The 25,463-nt window shown below is 33.9% G+C and overlaps 1 protein-coding gene and 1 long non-coding RNA gene across 9 annotated transcripts in view; one reads left to right on the plus strand and one right to left on the minus strand.

Annotated features, from left to right (window-relative positions):
* The window catches only part of LOC126851595 (uncharacterized), a 282,884-nt gene that overhangs the window by 223,510 nt on the left and 33,911 nt on the right, over positions 1-25,463 (plus strand). The window lies entirely within an intron of this gene.
* Positions 1-25,463, minus strand: part of LOC126851567 (lachesin-like) — a 132,661-nt gene that overhangs the window by 55,944 nt on the left and 51,254 nt on the right. The window contains exon 1 of one of the 8 annotated variants that reach the window (XM_050595667.1): positions 15,305-15,466. The exons of 6 other annotated variants lie outside the window; for them this stretch is intronic. The gene's annotated coding sequence lies outside the window, so the exon portion shown is untranslated. Of the gene's footprint in view, positions 1-10,962; positions 10,982-15,304; positions 15,467-25,463 lie in introns of those variants that run through there. One more of the 8 variants, XM_050595666.1, reaches the window with a different exon arrangement.

Raw genomic sequence — 25,463 nt, forward strand, 5'->3', positions numbered from 1 at the left:
GAAACTTTTATATTGGCCAGAATTAATTTCCGGCTACGTCTTTGTAATATGACGCACTACGTCCGCTGTCCAAATTTGCCATTTAAAAGCGTAAAATCGCGCGCGACTGAAAAATGTGGCTTTAATGTTCGCGGGATAATAACTCCCACTGTTGAAAATAAATCGTACAAAGGGCCGTACGGCGCTCTATCCATGAAACAGTCGCCTTGTCTTTGACGTTTCTGACTAATGATCCCCGGTCCCCTTTTCCGCTCTTTACCCTCTCCTCTCGGGAGTTTGGAATATTATTATATTCCGAGTATAATGATGGATTGATTGATGCAGTACAGAAAATTACAGAAACCGGTTGGACCTCACCCGGTTTAAACTCGTTCGAGAAAAACTCGTAATGGCTTTTCGTTTTGGTAGATTGAATAGAAGCCTAATCGCGTACGCAGCAAATGGGGTGCTTAAAAAATAGCGCACCGCGATCTCACGATTTCCTGATAAATTTGAAGACGATTTTTTTCTCAGTGAAATTTTGGGGTCGAAAGTGTAAGGGTAGAGGGGAGGACGAAATTCGCGACGGATATATCGCAAAAACAAACGGGAGGGAAAAGGAGGAGAGGGAGAAAAGCTCGTAGTCCCATAATGGAGCAGGGCTTCGCTTCTCGAAGAAGTCGTGTTCGATCTCGGAAAGTTTTCAAGACTTCCCGCCCTCTTCTTTCACACATGTGTCGGCTGTTCGTGGTAGACTCGCCACCTTCTTCATGCTTCCGCTATCGCGTCCTTATAATTCAAGAAATATATCGTCGCTATAGAGAGGCATCCTATTGCACCTCCATCTCTTTTTTCCGGATCTCCTTTTTTGTTCCATGAACAATATACCGAAAACATTTCGAACGATATTGCTTAGATTTAAAAACGAATTGCGTGCTATGAATATATTATGATAAAAAAAAGATGACAAAATCGCCATATAAGCGAAAGAGAAAATAATCTTTTTTTTATGAAGAAATATATAGTTAAAATTTAGAGATAATAGAAACGTTTCATATTAAATTATAATTCAAGAAGAACGAATTTAAAATATTTACTACAATTGTATGAGTATTGAAAAGAGCATAAAGTTACTAAAAATTTGAATGTGTTGCTTTGTTGCTTGGTAATGTCATTGAAATATTTCGCCGAGCAGAAAATTAGCACGAATTAAGCTTCTCGTTTAAAACAGGCCGCGTTCAACCTCGAGGATCATTGATCCTCGTTGGGTTACGAACGACAGGAATCGTTTTCCACGAACCGTAAGTCGTTATGTCGATTGACCGCCTTCAAATTGTCCTATTTCTAAATTTAAGCTCGTGTTATATTTCAACGGACGACTAATCTATCTTTCACGACTCTTTCACGTCACGAGAGCTCGTAAGAAATTATATAATTTTTTCACAGAGTTTGCGGGTGGATCTAGAAGATAATTTTTTTGTCTTTTAACTTAACAATAGAAACGTCGATGCTGAACTCTAATTAAATTTCGATGTTATTTAATGGTCGTACAATGCGTATTAAAATTCATATGCGCTGGCATGAAAAATTCGCTCACTAACTGAGCTGCAATTACAGACGAGATAAAATCACGAGCGAAAACGTTTCGCTGAAGCGCATTATCAAATTTTAGCTGTTATAACGTAGGTTTTATTTTTGCGCAGATTTGCGACTTGTACTACAGACGATCCTTTTGTAAAAGATTTAAATGCAAATTTCTATTATTTCGAGCAGAAAGCATTTTGTTAATGGAAAAGCACATGATTGTATTGGAAGTTTTTAATATCGTAGAACAAAAATCATAAACTCGGCCTTATTGTACAATTGTATTGAATCTTCTTTTTACGTCTCATATCTAATAAAAAAAGATGGCTTAGATACCTTTCCGAACAGGACACATTCATTTGTAAGACGACGATCAATGGAAGAACTGGAGCGAGCAGACGAGCCTGAAGACTCTTAAATTTCTGAAATCCCGTACACGCGGTGTACACACGACACGCGGTACTCTGCTGACTTTTCGAAATTGTAGGCGGGTGCTGCCGCTCTCGCCGGCGTAAAATAAATCAGAGTACAGGGTGAGAGATCTAGCCGACGATATATTCTGGCACGTCGGGTATATTCCCTTCCTTAAGTTCTCGTTGCCCCCGTACCGTCGCCGACGCCGATGCGCCTCTATAGATTTGGCTCACGTCGAAGTCAGAGCACAGAGAAAGAGAGAGATAAAAAAGAGTTCCCCTGTCTTTCTCTCTCTTTCTCTCTCTCTCTCTCTCTCTCTCTCTCTCTTTCTCTCTATAAATCTCCAAAGAATTCCTTACCTACGGCAACGATACGCACAATTCAACTTTCCCATTTCCCAGCTTTGAAGTAAACGCGAAAGTTAAGTCTTTTAATTATCAATCATATGTCAATATGATCGTGCGATGGATAATTGAAGGAAATTTTTTAAAAATTATTTTATGAGTTTTTATGAAAAGATTTCTTTTTTTAACAAATAAATTTTATATTTTAATGTGTGAACAAAATATTTTATAAAAACTGAGTAATAAGTCATCTCTATTTGATAAAGTTTAACAGTTTTTCATATTTATTGCAATCCTCCGATCCTATTATTTCGAACATAAATTTATTTTTTATTTAAATTATTATATCAATTTTTTAAATAAAATGTTTGATTATCTCTTTATATATCGCTTATTATATTTTTGCTATTTAAATGTTTACACGTAGAAATTTAATTTAAATAGGTATTTAAATATGAGCGAACCACTGTGATAAGTTACGTTGAAATTTTTCTGGCATATGAAGCTGAATAATTCCACTTATCGTACTTAAACAAGTAAGAAGTGCGCGTTTTCAAAAACTTAGTAAAAACAAGTCTGGTCGAGGCTGCAACCGTGTGGAACTGCTCTATCCTCGGAAAAAAATATATTACGACCATTTCTCTCCATAAAATGGTGTGAATTGTGATTCCAACAATCATTTTGCGTTTATAGAGATTATGCAAATACAGTTCCGTCGACTATAAATTATGGGGAATTTAACAATTTTACATTATGGGACGCACTCGATCTTGCCTGCGCTTTTATGATCACACATCGTGTAACAATAACGACCTAAAGGACTTTTATTTTCCATTATAATAAATATATCTTAGAATCTTTAAGATCTTAAAATCTTAAAATTTATTGAGACTCCTTAGATAATAAAAGATAATATAATCTTTCGATATCTTAAAAGTGTATATGCATACAAATTATGCATGCGCTCATATTATTATGGTTTATATAAAGTACACATAATATTACGCAGTATTGCAGGTGGTGAAAAATTTCTCAAAGATTTATGGTGAATGCTTTATAAAAGCTGCAAGTTATATTTTACCGACTTCGATACATAAACTGAAAATACATGTCTTGCGCTACGCGTGTGGAGATTCTCTGAAATTACTTGCAGAGATAAATAGGGATCGTAACAGCCGGTAATATCTCCTTCGACTACTTTTATATTACTCATCATCGTTCATCATTATGTCACATAAGATAAAAATCGAAAGGTTCTTGTAAAACTCGATTATCGATTTAAATTTCGCATTTTATTTTTTTTTAAGCTTTTATATTTCAAGAAATGATATTTTAAACGTAATATTTTAAGAAACAAGAACAATAAGACAGAGAATATAATATTGTTAAAATGAATAAATTTTGGTCAATAAATCTATTAAGTACATTATTTACTCTATATTTATGCATTTTCTATTATAATAAAAATTTCAGAATAAAAATATAATTTTTTTAATTTGATATAAACCTTATGCCTGACTTGATAAAAAATAAAAATATAATTGTTGTTGTACTTTTGTATTTTATTTTAATTTGTAATTTTTTTCAACAAATCTTGTTTCTTTTTATATTAATTGTTAAAAGAATCATTTATCAAAAATCATGCAGCAAGACATTCAAGTTCTATCCTTGCCATCAGCATTGATGAAAAAAAATATATTTCTCATACGCAAGATTTCTTTAACACAGTTGTAGCGATCTATTACACACAGGGGTGAAATGATTCCACTATAGCGTCGCCTTCTTGAGCGAAAGTTTATAACTCGCGATAAAAGCGGGGGGAAGCTTAGCAAAAAGCTTGATATTCCTTAGCGCCCGATAAGAGCCTTAAGGTCTCACAACTTTTTCTTGCAAAGTTCGCGTCTAGGCCATGCTGTTTATTATATTTTGTATTTCACTTCGAGAGTTGCGATTATTAAGTCGATAATCTCGATTTAGATACACGCAATTTGGAAAGGGACATCTATGAAAAGAACCAGAAACATCTGTGATGACTTCCAAGAGTACTTCTATTTTCTAATCATTACGTGATATTTTTTTAATAAGATATGAGTATTTTTTTAGAGGGAGATACTTTCGAAAATATTTATGAGATGGCAGAGACTCATCAAATTTTATTGCCGGCCGACGAATGTTGAATCAAAATTGATTTTTATATTCGATTTTTTGAAAATTTTATAATTGTAGCCAACCTGCGAAAAAATCTTTGTAACCGCATATTTTAAAGGATATAACGATTCAAATAACATTCATCGCTGTTAAAATATTCGACCGATATTCTCGGTCGAGTGAAGTTTCGTGTTATAGCATCATGGGTTTTCATCATCCATCCTGTTTGTTTAGTTACAAGAGAGAGTTTCCTTTGCTAAAATAATGCACGAGAATGGAACGTAACTTTATCTTATGTAATTATATGCGTAATAGATGCGCATATAATTGCGATTGAGTGGAATAGAAAAAAAAAATTAAAATGGATAATATCTATCTGTCAATGCAATTAAAAGATATTCTACCATGTATATATATACATGCATTACCAGATTTTGATTTAATTACATAATTATTTATAAGATTAAAGATGAATGCTAAAATGTTAAGACTGTAATAACTTGGAAATATGAAAATATTAAAGCTAGTGATGTCTATAATTTTGCTATCATCAAAAATGCATGTAAAATTGTTCTTATTTGATAATTTCATTTAGGTAGCAAGTAATACACTAAAGCAAATTTTATTTACTGAGATCAAATATAAATTTCATTTTTTATAAAATAAAATAAATATTTAAAAAATGGTGCCAAATGAGAGAGGAGAGAGAGAAACATAACTATCATTATCGTGGCATAAACGTTTAAATGTAAGCATATCTTTGAGAATTAAAGACAAAGCGAAATGGAGAATTGAACATTGAACATTCAATCCGCGAGTCCACAGTATTTTATTCCCATCGTATGTTTCAGGAGCACTTGAGCGAGAGGCTGTTTAATTCTGCTCGTGTCTTTCATCAATCTAACTTTAAAAGGATCAGGCTAATTCAACGCTCCGTTATTTAATTCTGGATTAGACAGACAATTGCGCGAAAAAGCAGCTCTTGCATTAGTTCTATTGCTTTCGGTGCCTCATCGTGAATCGTATAACCGGCAATTGAGTTGAGTTCGTCGTAATGCAAATTCCGATATCAAAGATAAAATTGGATAAAATAAAATAGATTATAGATAATTTCATTAAAATGTAAGTTGAAAGTTTTGAGACTGACATTATATAGCTAATAATAATTACTACGAATAATTATTACGATGATTATTTGAGCAACAATTTGGATAATTATTTAAACAATAACACAAAAACGTCTTTTAAGAAAAGGAGATAAATATAAACATTTGTAACGTGAATATTTAATGTCAATACGTTAGCATGAAGTTACTCAATCTTAGTACTTAACGTAAGAATTATTTAAATTATATTTTATATAAATGTTATTTATTTTTGCAAACTGAGAGATGTCGATAATACACACGTTATAATATTTTACGGCAAAAGGACGTAACTTTGTGGTAAGCATAATTATATACATACATATAACAATTTATTATAATTGAAGACAGTATCAAGATAATTAAATTATTGTGCCAATTCTTCTGAGATTGCTAAAATATTTATTTGAAACAAATATTGCGTATTGACGTGTAATTAAAATTCAAGGAAATTAATATTTATTAATTATATAAAAAATAGCAAAAATTAATCAATTTAGATGAAGGTGTTTGAATTGAGTCGCAAATGTTATAAAATATTTTCTCATTTTCTCTACAAATTTATAGATGATTTTTGTAGATGAATGTTTTTAAAAAATTTATTTAATGCGATAAAATGTGCATTTAGGCAATAGAACTCTCTGCTTTTTATAAAATCATTATGCGATTTATTAATAATTTTTTATCGACTAACGTAATTTTCAACTAATCTTACATGTGCGACATATTATGTCTTATCATAATAATATCACTATTAAGTTTTAACCTAATAATATAATAGACTCGATGATATATAGTAGTCTATATATATTTAAATGCAATAATAAGGAGAAAATATTTCTCACCTGAGCTTCTTTATTCCGATAAAATACAATCATAAGCTTCTTTGATAAAAGATACACTTTATTCAGTTTTATACCTTTATCTTATCTTCTTGTCGTTTCAAAAATTTTAACTTATTAAAATTGTTTAGTAGTAGAAGATTATTAAGAATTATTACGGCTGAATATCGTTTATAAATTATCTAAAAACGGATCGTCCCTCTTCGTGACTTGGAACATCGGTCGCGACATTGGTGGGAATATACGACGGCGGATTAAAATCACAGAGATCGGGACTTTGGAAAACGCACATGAATCATCTCGCGCGGGACGTTCGGAGTCTGAGATAAGAATGGAATACGATGATCTCGCCTAGCCCGGCTGTAATTTACGTTTTTACGGAAGTCGGAGCTCGCGAGCGGTAGGACGGTCGGGGATGAGGGTGAGAGGTTGAGTTAGCACAAGACACAGCCTAAACGGCGGGCGCAAGAAAATTAGCAACGTTTGCTCCGCGTAAGAGTTATGAGGGCTTTGTAGCCAAACTACTCATGCACATTAAGGGTCATTACAATGCCCATAAATTGCGGCCACTGTCCGCCACGATATTTATGTTATCAATTCTCCCGAAACCGGAGGAGGGACGAGGATGACGACGAGGCTCTTAGGTGCAGCAGCGCCCACCGGTGCTCGTCACGCCGCGTGCGCGTTGCCTCTTTTAATTCTCGTCTCACCCGGTACAAATGTACTACGCGAGCGTATATTTTTGTAAGTTATTGCCGTCCTTGCTTTCTGTTATTGAGCGTACATCACTGACAAAGTTCTTTCCCGATATAACACGCGCGTATATTTGTGTTCTCCATGTTGCAGTAAAAAATACACTTACATTAATTATGGTTATGTATTTGTCAAATTAATATTTTTTTGCATTCGGACATACAGTTTCTTGATAATTTCAATAATTGTTTTCCGTGTCAGAATAATATCAGATAATTTTTATTTTAGTTTATTACACAAAATATAGAATGTGATTATTTTTTTTTTTTTTTGAGGAAAATTATTAAACAATAAAATTCAAGCTAAATTTAGCCTAACGAACAAAACATACATACACATCTTCTCTTGTAATGATTTCTCTAAACTGGATATACATATACATATACGATGAAAATCTGATACGTTCCTCGCATCTGTATATTTTCGATGTATAACATGCTAGAAGCTGCAATGTATCAAGGAACAAATATCTATATTACAAAAGCGACCGCGGAAAATCTTTGTTCTGAGATATGCGTTTCATTTACGTGCAACTTGCTGTAGTTGAAGCTGCGGATATCTATTTCCCTGTCGACTCAAAGAAATATTTAACATATTCGGCGACGACTGAGAATATTTTGCCCTTTGAAGCGATACTTATAATATAGCGCGAGATTTTCCGCGGGAAAATTTACCAATTCGCTATTTCCACCACTATTCAAACGACAATATGTATTTGTAATTAAATTCGCTAAATAAATTATACAAAATGCACGATTTTTTATCGTCTGCATTTTGACAAAATACATATACATATACTTTAATTTTACGAATTTATCGTTATTCTTGAAACACGATGACTATTGTTAATTATACGGAAAAGTGAAAGATTCCGTTGCGTAACAAGAAGAAAGAATAAAGTTCATGCTACTGTTTTTTTAAATATATAACGGAGCGAGAAATACGTCGGGGGGATATACGCCTTCATGCACTAGTACGCATTCCTACCATTTAATGTAGTAGAAAAATGTTTTCATGGTCGAAAGTGCTTGAACGAGGCAAGGCGCGTTCGTATCTCACGGAGACGTATGTGACGCGAGTATGATGGTAACAACGCAGGTGTAATGAATAAATCCCGAAGTTTTTCGGCACGCGGAAGTTGCCGCGCGGCTCTATATATCCACCGCGCCGTCGTTGAAAAACGAAATAACATCCTTCGGCACATTCGCAGCGGCCGTAAAAAAAACTCGCTGACTGAACTTGTTGTGAATTTACAAAATATTATCGTTGCGTAGGATTTGTTTGTATTGTTAGTTCAAAGTATACTTTTTTTTAGTAGTTATTTACCAAAACAAAAATAAGTCCCGACCTGTTTATTTGTTTGCTTGTCACTGTAGTGCGTAAAACTGCCTGGATGGATTTTCAGAAAAAAAAAAAAAAAAATATTTGAAGAGCGATGGTTTGATAATAAAATACAAGCTACGTATATTTTGGTCAAGTTATTTTTTCTTCTTGAATCTTTTTTTTTTTCACATGGCCAACAGAGCGAGACATAACATTGAACACATTAAGTATTTTATAAAGTTATGAAACTCATTTGCATTCTCGCGATTGGCTTTTGTAATTAGATATATTATCATATTGATTTTCAATTATATTTGAAATTATTGATATGACGTTCGTAATTAATCAATCATCATAAATCATATTACTATTCGAATTTTAAAAGAGAGAAAAGACATTGCCATCAAATTTTAAATTATATTTTTTTTTGGAAATTAGATTTTATAATTTGACAATCAAAATTTGCGCAAATAGCCTTGTGTCGTATTTTTAGAAACTATCATTGAACTGTTTCCAAATCGCAATTTTAATTGATTGTAAATAGTGTGACTGTAATGTACAATCAGTTCTAGTTATTATGCAAACAGTAAGAGAAGATCTTGTGAACGATGATGCTAAACAAGCATTGTGCAAGCTGAGCGAAACACACTATTGAACATGCCTTTATCGACGCGTTATTACGCAAGAAGATGCATTTGCGTGCCACATGGAGACGATCTGTTTCAGAGCGCTCTATCGACGTGTATCGGTAACGAGATACATTATTCAGCGTACGAACATGCGCTTCTGCTACCTTCGGTCATTTCTTGAGCTCGTCACGTATTATTCGAGAGAGAATCGACAAAAATACACATACTTGATTATTTTCTAAAGGCGAACCGTTATTATCTAATCTTACTAGAAAATAACACATGTGTATCGGTGACTAAAATATATTAATTTAATCAGTCATATGGACACATTACGATACGTGTCATTTGCGGTTTGAAAAAATGAGAATTCTGTCAGTACGCTTTCTGTTTGATTGTTTCCTATATTTGCCTATGTGTTACACCGATGTTTTCGTTCTCACGTGGGAAAGCCGAAAACCGCAACGCAATTTAACTTTGTCGGGTGTGATGGGTCGCACAGGCAAAAAGGAAGAGATCAATTCCTTATTTACTAGATCGAAAACAAACGATGGAAAAACCGCAAACACGTGCACGCGCATTTTCTAGGATCCATGAATTTTTCTGCGATTATTCCGCGAATTATGTCAAAATTATTGTTACAGATATATTCTATATTTTTATAGAGATGTCAAAAATGTTAGGTAATGCATTGAAGATTTGCTGACAATAAATTTAGCTCACAAATTATCTCAACAGCAATGTTCCATTCAATGTAATAACGAGAATTTAAGCATTTTAAAGTGAAAAGAATCAGCAGATCATACATCGTAATAATTATATCAGTTTATTAAGCGTTATTAATTAGCTTTCGTCTTTTGCAAAGCAACGTTGCCAATAAAAACGGAGAGTAATTTTAAATTACGATGCCTCGACGTTTAACTCGATTGGCTGAACCAATTAATCGACATCACGAACTCTTAATTACACGATTTCACATTTCATGATTGCGATAAGTACAAATACATAGATAGAATGTTAACATTGTGGATGCACTCCATTTAAACGGTTTATTCGCATGAATGTAAAAATTTATTACATATATTTCGTAACGAGAATCAACATAGAACTGCGAGAATATATAGAATTTGTAATTATTAGCACGTACATTGTTAAAATTTGACGGTATTCGTTCGACTCTTATCCTCTCAATTTCCCGCTTCAAATTGTAGACAACTTGGATGAAGTAGAGACAATTCAAAATTTAATTTAAAAAAAAATATTTATCATAAATATTCTAGCAAGCATTTAAAATTATCGTAATTATCTATCTGTTTTCAGAAGATTTTGGTATAGCATATAATTGAATCAATTATTACGAAAACAGATATCACGTTTATAATAAAATTAAATTAATATTGTTAGATAATTTCCTGCATTTCAATATGCATTGCAATAAAGATATCAATTGCAATATTGGCTACATCATTCTTTTTACAAAAAATTTGTTATGAAAAGAAAATAGAAGAGACATTAATCACAAGAATTAAAAAATTATATTATATAAACTTAATTTCTAGAAGCACATCCTAATCGAAAAAATCTAATAATGATAATAATGATATGGATGGATGTAAGATTGAAGAGAATTATTTTTCTTTGAGAAATTGATCAGCGCAATTTATGCAAATCAGTAACAATTGATTCAATTTCTGTGATCTTTGCAAGATTAAACATAAAACTATTTTTTTCCGTGTAATCAGAACTTTCGTTTCGCGACGGAAACCTCAGCGATTCGAAATCGTTAAATTTGATTACTGACCCACTGGCATCATTAGCGGCTTAATGTGCACCCTCAGCGCTCCAGAGTCGCTCAAAAACTCGAGTCGCACCTCGAAGAAGTGCTTGATATATATCTGATATATATCTGTAAAAAAAAAAAAGAGGGACGGAGGACTGCGTCTTGAATCCTTGACAAGGAGTAGAAGAAAGACGTGATCCGATCGTCATCTACGGAGAAACAATAGTCGCGATAAATGATGGCGCGAAAAAGAATTTTCAAATGAAAGATACCTTCTACGACGGCATGAACGACTCTCAAAGCGCTATCTTGAGAAAAATAAGCGTATCTGGCATCGGACGCGCAGAAACGCACCGGCGCCGATGAACCGGAAGTGCTTCAAGGGTAATCAATTTTCGTTTTACGAGAGGCGAAAGCTCCTCGTCTCGTTACAAACGTGCACTCGCAGAGAGTTATTAACAGCTTCGTAATACAGCATAAGTACATGCGCGCTAATGATCGCTTTGAACGATTTTTTCGCCGTTTGCATCATTTAAGAGGTGTATCTTTCTATGTTAGATCAGATGCTCTATTACACCGAGACCGAGAAATTGCAGCGTTGTGGAAATGTACCCTCTTTCTTTCTATCTGTTTCTCTTTCTCTTTCTGTAGATTCTGTCGTGCAAAAGAATCTTTTCCATAAACAATTTCTTATGACTGTGCACGGTTGCTACCGGAAATATGAAGAAAACGACCGCACGGAGCATTTTTGTCCGGCAATTTCAGATATGATTAAAAATGAAACTGCGTTGTAAGAAAATAAATATTTTCCATTACCGTAATCCGGGAAATGGTAGGATGCTGTTTTCGCGGATTATATTATGCGGAAAGCGTCTTAATACTATTGTTAGCTATATTCGTATTTAAATATTTCAGGATTAATGAAGTTGTTGAAGGGAACGGGACGACGATAATGTGACATATCTCTTTTTTTCTCATCTTGAGAAACAGGGTAAATATTTATAGTGCTTTAAATTACCAGTGTTAAATTTAAATGTTGAAGGTTAATTGACCCGGGTTAACTTGACCGTAGATTTTTCTAACAAAGTTTATAGTCAGCTGATAACAATGTATACTGAAGAAACACCATTATCCACGTTACATGAAGTACCCGAATAGAATAGATGTAGAAGAACTTAGTTTCTACCTATCCAAATATTTGCGCATTTCAGTTCCGACAATCATCCTGATAAAGAATATCTGTTAAAACTTCCCGCATCATTGCATTTCACGGCTATTATGTTAATAATGATCTCGCGAATAGGCACAAAGTACGTAATTTTCATGCCTCGCTGTTTCCATTATTTCTTCTCACAAATAAATTCCATGAGAAATAAATTATTTCGTGTCGAATTCTCGACACACATTGAAAATGAATAAGCGAAATTGATCGTAAATCGCGACGGCTTTTTTATGTGCGCGGCTAATAATTTGCAGTTGATAAAATTGCGCGTTTCAAATATATATCCGCCAATAATCTACACCTATTAAACGGGTAATAAAGTATTAAGCGGACGTGTTAAGCCGTAAGGAAAAAGAACGGAATTACGATAAGACAAATCGGAGATTACTCGCACGGCGCATAATTTGCGCTTGTAGATTTTATCGTCGAATCTTCTGTGTGTATGTACGTGTGCGTATATGTATATGAAAGGCTACGATCGGCTTGTCGCTAATTCGTACGCACTTCCGGCGACGAGTTAATCTCTCGTGGATCAGTCCGCGAATATGCAGTCCATTAAATGTCAAGTGACTCGAACGCGAACGATTGAAAATTGATTTTCCGCCGTCAAAGAAAATGGTCGATGCACACGAGAATATGCGAAGCGTTCCATCGAAAGCGATGGAAGTCGTTCAGAGACATTGGTACGTGAGAAACGTCGCGTCAAATAATAAATTATTTTTCAGAGATGCAATAGGCACGATGCAGTAATTTTTGACCTAGATTTCATTTTTCAGATTTTTCTCTCTATTATCACGAGTATGAAAATATAGTTCTGTTTCTTCTTTTTTAATATTCATTTTTTTTTTTTTCGACTGTGATTTCGGTGAGTTATCGGTTTGCCTTGCTTTCAATAACCGAAGCAATTTGAAATCGATTGTGGAACACTCGGAACACTTGTGGAATATTCATTGGAGAATATCGCTTCGCTGCTTGCATGTCGGTACAAAGATCGCCGGTAATTGCCCTGGTTTGTTTCCCCGCTCGACATCGGCGATTAAATGTCGCTAATACGGGCAACCCATCGCGACGAACTTAACGTTTCCTCCATGACATACACACACCATTTGTAGCAATTTATGCAAATCGGATACGATTGCCGATTCGATAACACGAGAAAGGAGAGGACGGATCGGTTGCCATTTGTTATTAACTAAATATGTGATGCGATGAATTGTAGAATAAATAGCGTATCTCTTTCTTTTTCTTTTTATCGTAAGCGCACGTGGTCGAGTGCGCTGTCAAACTGCGCTTTGCATAAAAAACGTAAGGCGAGCATGTGCCACGGTTGCATGTGTATGTTGCCAATGTCTCAATTAAAAAAGATAACGATGAATATCTCGCTCAAGTATCAATCCAATTATTCTCGCAGAAATTTTTTGCTCATAAGAGATCACTCATGCATTTTAGTGACCGAGGAACTAAATCAATCGCATGAATCTCTCTTCGGTTAAATTTTTCTTTTAAAGAATCGCGACACGATTTGGATGCCTTTGCAAGTGACAGTAGTAGAAAAAGTGATTTCATATTTTATAATCGATATTGCTTCTTCGTCACAAAAGATTTCTAAAATCTGAGACTCAAGTTTAATCGTAAGAAAGGTCGCTAAGAAATGAAACAAATAAATAGAGGGAAAGATATGTCAAGATGTATATATGTACAAAGTTGTCGTGTTTCAACTGTGCGGGAACTTTTCGATGATGCTCAACGCCCGAAAATCGAAACTTTCATTAAAAACTTACAGCAACTAGCCTGGTTCTCCACGCCTCGCGCCGGCGAAATTAATTTGTTTCTTGCCGCAATGTGAGCGATATTATGGGAACTGGCGCGAACCGAAGTCGTTCCGCAGTCGCGAGACGTGGATTAATAAAAAGCGTTTGCGGATCTCTGGGGCCTTTCTCATATCGACGAATCGATAACCGCATTTGATTTGCATTAATCATTGCGAAGTAATATACGTTTCCGGCAATAAATTAAGTATATCGACTTCTTTTGCAAGCTGCGGCGAGCATCCTTTTTGTTGGATATATCGAGAGCTCCAGTCAAAACTTTATTATAATTCCGATATAACTTTACCTTTTATCTTTCAGCATAACAGAAACAAATTTTAATCGAATTTAAATTATTAAATATATATTATTAATATAAATGATTAAACTTATTACAACAATTTCATAAAAAAATTTTTGCATGTGTCAAAAACTGTTTGAGAATTCTATTTGCTTAAAAAATATTTCGTCTCGTTAGCAATAAGATAAACACTGACAATTTTATAATTATAAATAAAAAATTGATAAATTTTAAAAAACTTTTGTAAATCTATTTTATATATACAAATTTGTACAAAAAATGAACTTTTTAATGTATAAAAACAATATTAGTGTTATTAATTTCAAATAATGTTTTCGAATTTCATCCTGAAGAACTTCAACACGAGTATGCAAATTCTCCAACACATATTCAAAAGTAACTTTGTCTCGTTACAAGAGCACAGACCTCGGTGTAACTATTCGGAATTAAAATTCGCTAGCCCGCAACGCGTTGATCCCAAAGGGTTGTTCCACGAAGCGAAATTCTTGACGCCATTCGCATGAAAAGTGCCTTTCTCACGGGATGAGATCAAACATCACCGCAGCTGATCTGAATGAAAATTCACGTAACTCTGATGCTAACCTTTCAAAACTTTTGCACGTTTCATGAACTGTTCAAAGATGCGAAAATTTTTATCACCATTGCGTAGAAAGCAATTTATTTTTCTTACAAGAAGATAAAAAAATTACTACGATTACAACTGGATTAAAATTCAACAAATTGTAGCGCAATTACTAAAGATTAGCTTAAAAATGTGAAATTTCTTTATTGTTTAAATATAAAAAACACGATTTTAATTGATTTAAAATTCTGCTACACACACATTAATTCAAGAAAACGTGCAATGCCAGAAGGTGTGGATTTTTTAATATCGTTATTATATAAAGATAGGCGAGTTTATTATTTCAATTTTGAAAAATTTCGAAGCACGTTTGCCATGAAAATTAATTCTTTTCCCCCCGCGACACTCGCTTGAGTGCGATCGGTATAAATGAAAATAGATTCGCAAACCTGCAGCGGTAATCCTGGAGGACTTTCACACATCTCGGGAAAACGACGATGACACCGCAGTGACACGCTCGAGGAACGGTAATGCCGACATCGCCTATTCCCTTCGTCGAGGATGCACGTGATTCAGCGGACCGGACTCGAATACCGAACGCGACCGCACGGATTGAGGGACGCCGGTAAACTGATCGGAACCCTGATGATCCTCCTCCGCGGAGGAGATCTCCCGGTGCGGGACGAGGCGCCGCGCAAGCTCGCCGCGAAGCGCGAGCGCGATACGGGCGGGAAAGCGACTTTGGGAAAAGCAAGAGGGAGAGGCTATAGGAGGCACGGCCAAGCCTCTGATTTAATCGCAAAGGCGCCACGCCGCGCGGATGTGCGCTGTTTCAAAGGATAAAAAGCTCTGGTAATTTGCACCGGTCTCGCAAACCAGGACGAACGAAGGAGGCAATCTGCATTTCCGCGTGACAGGCAGAAACTTGCGCATCACAATCCACAAACGCTCGCACGATGCGCACGATGAACAATTCGTAAAAAACATAGAACAATAATACGTAAATATTTATATATAAAGTAATTTTTATATATATTTTTATTCTAGACAGATAATCTAAATTAGAAGGCAATTTTTCATACAAATGTAATTTGTAAAGTGAATCTATTATTTAATTTTGTAGGGATTTTATTAATTTGCGCGATAAATTTATTGATAAGAAAATTAACTTTTAACGGAAGAAAAATATCGAAGCTTATTGATAATTTACTGAGAAATATAATTTACTAACAATATTATTTTCGTCACCTAAAATTATACAGATATTGAAATGTTAGTCAATTCCAACTCTTGAATCGATTTTAATATCACGATCGAAATATCCATACCATACTTTGTATCGAAAAGAGACTATTGATAGTCCCATTTTATTGCGGTATCGTTAGCATTTCAAGCCATGGCTTTTGGATCAGAATGCATTATCGACTTCGCCCTTGGCCGTTCGTGCGGCGCTGTTATCGAGATCTTTCGAGGTTCCGAAAAAGTTTGTATGCGTTTTTGTTGATCGATGAGCGCGGCTTTTATTATTCGTTGGCAAAAGACGCGACGTTGATATTAACTTTCTGGAGGAACTTTTTAATTTTTGTTCGATTGATATCACTGTGCTTTACAGTACAGTTTGTTGAAAGGCGAATAAAGGATGAAGTGAATAATGATGCCACGATACGACGCAACAATGGAGAGAAATATATTTATATATCCTGAATAAAGAATTAAAAAACAAAATCTAATCTTTTAACCCGTCTTTATGTTGTCATTCGGAAATATATTGCGGAGAAATTTTATGTTTATTTGCATAATAATTTAATTTAAAATTTATTAAGAGGAAAATTTAGGAATTTATTGCTTATATATATATATATATATATATATATATATATATATATATAAAGATTAAGAGCAACAAAAGAAAACTTTTCCGGTTAAAGAGTCAACAACAACGAAAAGTTTGGAAAGCTTCCCGGCCTCTGACAATTGAGGAATTACTTCAATGCACCGTTTTGCTTCTCGATGTCTACGAATAATGACTTAACTTTATCTTCAGCAGCAGTTTGTTGACGAGCAATTTGTACGTGAAGTAATTTGTTTATAGCTTGCAGATTTCTATTTATCGAATATATTTATAATTCCTTCTTTTTCACATACATTAAACTTATAAAAATAGCATTATTTTTAGAACATTAAACGATGTCTATTCGTCATTTAAATGAGCGGCGGATTTTGACGAATAATTGATGAATTTGAGGCTAATTTCCACTTAGTCATAGTTTGATGATAGATCATCATTTGTCATCATTTTAGCGCATACTTGAATTCAAAATGTTGATTTTCTACTAAAGTCTGCTAAATTTAGTAATTTAGTTTTTGTCATGTATCGTAGAATTTTAATGCATCAGAAATTTTACTGTTTTTCGTTGTTAAACTATCCTGTGATTAGACACCTCAATATACTGTCATTAAGAAGAATAGAAAGATTCGACTTTATCTGAATATAGATATTATTATTATTATTATTATTAGGAGTAACACAATGAAACATTGAAAGTGTTAGATTCTAAATTCTGTCGTAATAATTAATTTAATAGAAACATTATTTTAGAAATATGCAATTAATGCCAGCATTTCACAACGCAAAATTATTATTATCGCGCACTCATTTTCGATATATCGGTCAATTCTGGAACTCAACTAATTTTATTTAATCAGTATCACATCGTTGCCCACATTTTCCGCTTATTCGATCAGGACAATAGCCCGTGACCAATCTAAGAAATAAACTGGATCCTTAGCACAAAAGTAGATGCGGAGTGCAACGAGCAAAGGTCTCCAGTACGATAATTGAATCGACCTTTATCGCTGTGATGCTGAGAGCATTGTTCTCCGGTATCTTCTACTATTGGATAGCGAGATTTGGTACGTTTCCATGATTACCGTGATGGTAGGGCAAAGGTATCAAAGGCATCCTCTCATTCGAGGATGCGACGGCAACGGCGTTACATTTCCTCCCGAGCATCGCACGCACATTCGCGATACCCGTTGAATTTATCACTACTTTACGAGACAAGCCTTATACCTTCCAAGTCATTATCTCATTTGAATTGTGCCGATGAATAGGATAGTATCTTAGTATTTTAAAACATGTTTTAATATATTTGCGATTAGTATTATATATTTGTGATTTCACGAAAAACACAACATATATATATATATATATATATATATATATATATATATATATATATATATAGGTTTTGTATAATATATTAAAAGAAAATCACGGTGAACGCGCGTAAAATGTGAAGACTATGAGTTGCTAAGAGAAAGAAATAAATATAAAAAATCCTATAATTTTTTGATAGAGGAAGAGAGAGAGAGGCCCGTATATACACACCGCCCGTTCACCATATTTTTTTTGCGAAATCGAAATTAACTCTACTATTATTTAAGGGCGTTCGACAGGTTAACGTACGTGATCTATAAAAAAACGAGAACCCGCGCTTGCTGGTGAAAATCGCCTTCCCTTAGCTCGTGGATCGGATATAGATCGGGAGACGGGTTAAGTGAAAAATGAGTTCGCGGCGAAGGGATAAGAGGAAGGCTAAATGAAAAATGAAACAAAGCCAAATTGGCTCGTCCCAAAAATCCACAAACGCGCAAAAAATAGAAAGAGGCTCATCTAAAAGAGCCACGCGCCTTGAAGATATCTCGTCCTTGTCCGGACTAGTTGTAGACGCAGGCCCGGTTATATGTACCCTTCTTTCGAGAAACTCTGATTATACAGAAAGTTGTAATCGCGTTAGCGCATAGTTAAGGACTGTGTCATTGTCGTCTGAGAATTAAGATAGACGGTCGTGCTATCAAGGATATATTTTCTTCGAAAGCAGGAAAAGTGGCGGAGAGGAGAAGTCGATCCACTCTTTAAGGATACATTTCATAAAGAAACAGCTACATGAAGAAACTCATGAAGTGTCCCATACCATTACCATGGGCTTGATGAAGACCGGAAAAAATTGCTACTGAAAGAATTTGATTTTCCTTAACGATTATCCTTAAAACGCAAGGAGATTTTTATCTCAAGAAAATATGCAAACGTGTTGGTCCGCTTATTCGTCACGCTGATGCAAATGAATAGATTCGATTATTGAAATTATTACGCTATCCGTCGTTTCGTTTCATACAATTACTTTTCTGCGTCTCAAAAATAATCATGAAAATAAATTCGATCTCGATAAAGAATATCACTTTTTCTCTTACTTTGGTAACTCTTGCTTGTGTATTAAATCTTCTAAATCTCAGGAGAGAGCACATAAATACATTTACCATCGGAATGAATTAAATAGCTTTCAATTTTATTCGCCAATATTTCACGATTGGAGACTCCGGGAAATTATAACTGCTTTGCGGTGATAATTACGAAATAGGCGGCAAATTATGACCGCGCATCGCAATCATAAATTCCTAATAAACTATACGAATTTGATATTAATAATCTCTCTCGAGTACGATGATGGTCAAATTGAGCGATTATTCCGGTATTTTATAATTAATAAATAATAGCTATTTATAGTGTGTTGTCCGTTTCATCTGTTATAGGAAACGACATCTCTGCAAATCGCTATTGGTATGCACATACTATTATTACGGAAATATACTTACGCGTATTATCATATCTATCCGTTTTAAATTATTGAATGCAATGCCTGATATTTTTCGAAGCTCTTGAAGTCTGTATTATATACACAAATTATATACGCGGCAAGAAATAGAATAAAATTTATTAAATTCTAAATATGAAACACGGAAATAGGGTATTGAAAATTTTTTAAATTCAGATTACCAAAAATTACTATTTTATCTCAATATAATGAAGGATTATACAATAGAATAAACATACAGAGAAGAAAATTAATTATTATATTATAATTATATTATTATAATAATTATAATAATTATCTTAATTATATTCAACATTTGCTATAAGAGATTAAAAAGTTTATACATATATCAATTGTACAAAAGCATAGTTAACTATATAGTTAACTATATGCCTACTATTCTATCGGCTAAATCCTATTACAAGTGCTTTAACATATCAATTATATATCATTATGGATTTGTATGCTACATTTTCAAAGCTTGGCCATGATGGCTTTTGCATGCAAAGAAATTAATTAATATTGATGTTCTCAAATGTAATTCGTCATTACTCTATGAAAGATTTATTATAGTAAATCTACCTATATGGACTGCTGCAAGAATTTAGTCGCATTCATGTACGGGATATTTAAATGAATGAGTTTCACTTTGTCGGAGTCTATAAATAAATTTTTAATATTAGTATTTTTAATAAGCATGTAACAATCTTCTATATTTGTATTTACAGAATTGTAGTGAAATATATAAATAAAAACAAAAAAAAAATAAGTATAAAAAGAAACAGAGAAAAGTTTTTGCAACTCTTGAATTTACAGCGTTGTAAAAAAGAATAAGACAGAGAAAATTAAAAATCTATCAAAGCTTATACAAGATTAAATGTGTGCGGGATAAAATTTGATTGAAACTTTATTCATGAAACTACTTTGTCTCAACAGTTTGTTAAAACTTTTCACAAATATATTATAGGATGTATGGAAATATTTATTTAGGTTGCCTTAATGTATATTACTCTCTTTCTCTTTTCATGATTTTTAGAGATTATAAAAATAAGAAAAGATTAATATTTTCCATCTTTGTATATGAGAACCATAAATTAATTTACATGTGTGCACACATAGATTTCAAAAATAGTAAATCACTACATAAACAAAAATCGTCGCATTAAAGCCTCCATAAACGAGCCTCCGATAAATATAATATTTCGCGAAATAGTAGTGAGTATTACGTTTTTGATGGATGACGTGGGAGAGAGACGGTTTGCATGTTATTAGACGAGTTAGGTACCAACAGCAACCTAATTAACTTGTCTCGATACTGCGGCATGCTTCGTTCGCCGCCATTGTTTCGTATGTGTAATTATCCGAATGTGCAGCGCGTATTCTGTGTATAGAGAGCTGGATCGCGAATTAATTCCGAAATATCGTTAAAGTGTAAGTTGCAAGAATAGAATATGATGCAACGCGATGATATTTTCCAATTTATTTGCGTTGTTATTTTCCAATTTATTTGTTTATTTGTACGAATTTAAGTTTGTACGAATATGTTGCGATTTATTTTTACCTAATAATCTAATCTAATCTAATATAATACAAATAATCTTAATCAATATATGTATATTGCAAAGGATTCGCACAAATGTAAACGTCGCTTTTCAGCATGACGCCAGTATTTTGTCTCTCGATTCCAAACGACGCAGAGGTATGAAACAGAGAATTGGCAGTAAATTAAATTATCATTCTCTTGATACCTCGGGTCGCTGTGGATAATAATGGCCACGGATAAATTACGACACTATGATCGCGGCACTGGATTATGTGATTATGCAAAACGTACTGCGCGATATCGGAAAATACGCGACGAAATTCTCCATATGCTTCTTCTTTCCGTCAGAAATATTTTCCTAGCAATTTACATTTTGTTCGGACGCACATTACTTATTGCTACATTTACATACCGCCGTTAAATTTACATAAATTAATTTTATTATTTAACGTAGAGTGAATTTTTTATTATACCACAACTTGAATTGAAGACGTAGTTACTAAACTTTTTTATGCTTAAAATTTAGGTTTTAATAAAATTGACATGAGCAAAAAAAATTGATTCAAAATTTATTCTTCTAGAAAAGCTTTCAAAGCGATTGAAAATTATTACGGTCACAGATCAGAATAAATTTTAAAACAGAAGCATGAAGAGAGGAATGTCTCTCTCCTTCTCAATCGTTCATAAAAAATAATATAGCATAAATAAACGGTAAGCTGTTCGCAGATAAATTCCATCAATTTTTTCATGTTTGAGGCAAAATCCATCGGAACGAATTAATCGGCGCAGTAAACGGTGCAAAAAAAAAATGAGGTACAGAATGGAAACCGCGGGCGGTTGATTTGACACACCTCGAGACGAAACTCCATTTGCTCCCAATCGAGTTCGCGCATAGCAATACGTGATGCAATGCAATGCCTCAAAACTGCGGACTATAGTAATTATCAGCAACGAGAGCGCTTCTATGCAGCCTCGTCGCAACGAGTTAAGCGACACTGACCTCGCTAGAAAGTTTCTTTGATGTTACCCTAAATAACTTCTGTGTACATGTCCGCGTATGGTTGTTCTATGTGTGGATTCTCCAAGGGAACGGTGTGGAAGTATGCTGTCCGCGCGGCTACGGAAATTCGCAAAGCACGACCGCACGAGAGATGGGAAAGTTCTAAGAAAAATGCATCCCATGGACGAGAGATCGGGAACGAAGAGACTTGTTCCGTTACGTTCGATTATTGGATGGTGGATGAGCTCGGCACTACTCGGAACAAAAACAACCATTGTCTTTTCGTCTGAGTGTCGCGATATACTCAGAGAAAGAAAATATTATAGTAAAGATAGATGAATAGGAATTGGGAGAATAAAATCGTACTAAAGTTACAAAATCGCTCGAAATTCGAAGCGAGTATAACAATTGAACGTGGAAATAATCTTCTTTGTATCTAGAAGAATATATTACACCGAGATAAAAATTTATATGAAGTGGATGAATAACTAAAAATACACTGACTCAGCGAGCGAATTTTTAATGTAAAACTTGATTCATCCGTCAAGTTCTAAGATTGCTCTCAGATTCCAGAGTATCGAATTAATCTCTCTTTTAGACCTTTGAATTTCTTCTTGTATAATATTATGAAGTCATGCCTCGCGACTTTTAATTTTGCTACAAAAACATGCAGGCTGAGGAAATTAATATCGCTACTTTGCGCATGCTCCTTCCTTAACGTGACAAGGTTTTAATTAGTTTACATAACAATGGGATATTAAATAGTCACGAGTAACTGTGAATTCTCGCGACAGATAATTAAATCTCTTTTAATTGTACAGTACTACATTTTTTAAAAATTGCGATTGTGGAGTTTATATATACTGATATATGTATATATAAATTTATAATTAATTGCATTTAAAAAATATTAAATGGAAACATTGTTTAAAATTCACTTTTTTAAATGAAAACTTATTTCTATAATATTGTTTTTTTGTTAATATTTTTAAAGATATGCGATTTTGAGGTTTGAAAATACAATATATTTTACATAAATAATATAATATATTTCAATGAATTATAAAAACTATGCACAACAGTAGTAGTCTTATTGTGTGTAGTCTTATTGAAGAGTACATTATTTTAATAAGCGCGAACATCGTCTACAGTCTATAGAAATAAAGTGACAAAAATGCAGATATTAAATTATGAACTAAAATATGTATGGTATGCATCTCATAATTCTCGTCGCCTCAAACCTGATATTAAAACGGAGGATGGTCAAATATGCACAAAAAAAATTTCTTCAAGAAACGAAAATTTATCATTATTATTAATATGTATTATTTTTTTTCTTTTTTTTTGATATACTTAAATCTTTATCAATCTGATTAACGAAACTACGAATCTTTCATCGTCAAATGATGCGTGTTTCACAGATGCCAGCGATTTCATAGAGCGCGCAGCTGATACATAGTCTATGGTAAGTCCACGTGGTCGATGTATACATACGCAGCATTTATACAGCCAACCTTTCTATTTTTTTTTTGTTTTTTTTTTTAATGTATTTTACAAGTCTTTGGGCGGCAAATGGCGAACGCGATAAATGATGGAAAATGACGATAATTCGTCCGACTATGTCTTTGCACCTATGTGCAACCGTTGTTGACGCTTCCTCTCGGAGGTTGCGAGGGAAAAAAAAAAGATAGACACGCGCGAAATTGAAGGAAGAGTGTTACCACTTGCGAACGACCCACGTGATGGACATGTCCAGAGCTTTATTTCGCTGCGAACCGCGAAATCGAGTTTCGGTGGATCGACGACGACTGTGGACGATACCCATCGATTTCTACGTCCTTTCTACTATTCTATATAATAGCGAAATAGATTAAATTACAAGACGACCGTGATAGATCCCAGTAAGACAGAGATAGTAAGGGTCATGCAATAGTATCGGTACCTTTGCTTCGTTGTTTCGATGTTTTATTTTTGGTAGTATTGATCTGAGATCTCGTTAATATATCACTGATAACACTATCGATTGTCAAACTTATTTTATTTCCCATTGCAAACAAGATATTATCAACGAAAGATTGCGTTTCTGAGCAAAAACGTGACAGAGCCTTACCGATGTTAATCTTGCTTAAGAAATTATTAATCGCGTATGCGCTTTATTAGCAGGAATAATTAATGATGCCTCTTAGCGCAGTGATAAAATCATTTAAAAAAATTTGCTTTGCTGTGCATATATAATTCAGATAGAAAAGTAAAAACAGCTTTAATCCTGTTAGCACTGTAATTAGTCACTTATAATTAGTCACGACAGTCTCGTCAGTGACTTAGAAATGGAGAGATCTTATTCAATTATCGTTAATTGGAGCTTTCAGTTCGACAGGCGAATCGTTCAGTTGTCCGCGGATCAAGGAGTCTCGTCTTCTGGGCAAGGGAACTCGCGACACAACGGAAGTCTCACTCGTTCTTTTCGTCCAACATCAATGAAGTTTGTATCTGGCGCACGTGGCGCGTGTGTATCCAGGTTGAGTTAGTGACAGGCGGGCTGTCGCCAGTATGTGCCAGCTGTTTCACTAGCCGTTTCCTCCCTTACTCCTTTCTCCGCGTCGTCTTCTATTCTCGGTCGCCACCTCCGCCTTCGGCCGGTCTGAGCTTTAACAATCTTGTATGATGTCGGGAGAGCGGGAACCTTTACTCGTGCGTCGCAGCTGTGACGCCGTTCGGCATATCATCGAAATATTATCTCGGAGAATTTTAAGTTCCCACCAAAGATTCTTCTCTTTCTTTTCTCACTCCACCTTTTCGACATTTTATTTTTTGAACCATCATTTATTCTTCTTTTTCGACATATCCGTACAGGAATATCATTATAGCAGATTTGTTTTTAATTATTCGCGAAAATTTTTATAAATTTTTATAAATTTTTATAAATGCATATTTTTATTTTTATTTTTATTGGATTATATTTTAGTAGCTATAGTCTACTTTAGTAGCTATTATGTTCAATTATATATTTTTCAATGAGTTCAGTTAATTAAGTCTTAGATGCGAATAAGAAACAGACTTACATTATTATGTTGCTGTCATTGTTATAAGTGACAATTTTCAATAATTGAAATACTCAGGTGAAAATAGATGAATTTGTACAGTCCATTTTATACATTCACAAATTGATCTCATATTTAAATATAACTTTAAATATTGTCTCGATTCGATTCATAAATGCTTCGGATTCTTTATTTAAAGATACAAATAATAAATATTGATATGACTAATATTACTATATCTGATGCAAATAAAATAGCATTTGATAAGCATTTTTGTGAATAGCATTTTTTAAATGATATTTTTACTTTAAGTAAACTTTTTCAATAAAATTTTAATTTAAAAAATTAATTTCCGCTTTATATGTTTTT

Source organism: Cataglyphis hispanica, chromosome 8, assembly GCF_021464435.1.
Source record: "Cataglyphis hispanica isolate Lineage 1 chromosome 8, ULB_Chis1_1.0, whole genome shotgun sequence".
Classification (NCBI taxonomy): domain Eukaryota; kingdom Metazoa; phylum Arthropoda; class Insecta; order Hymenoptera; family Formicidae; genus Cataglyphis; species Cataglyphis hispanica.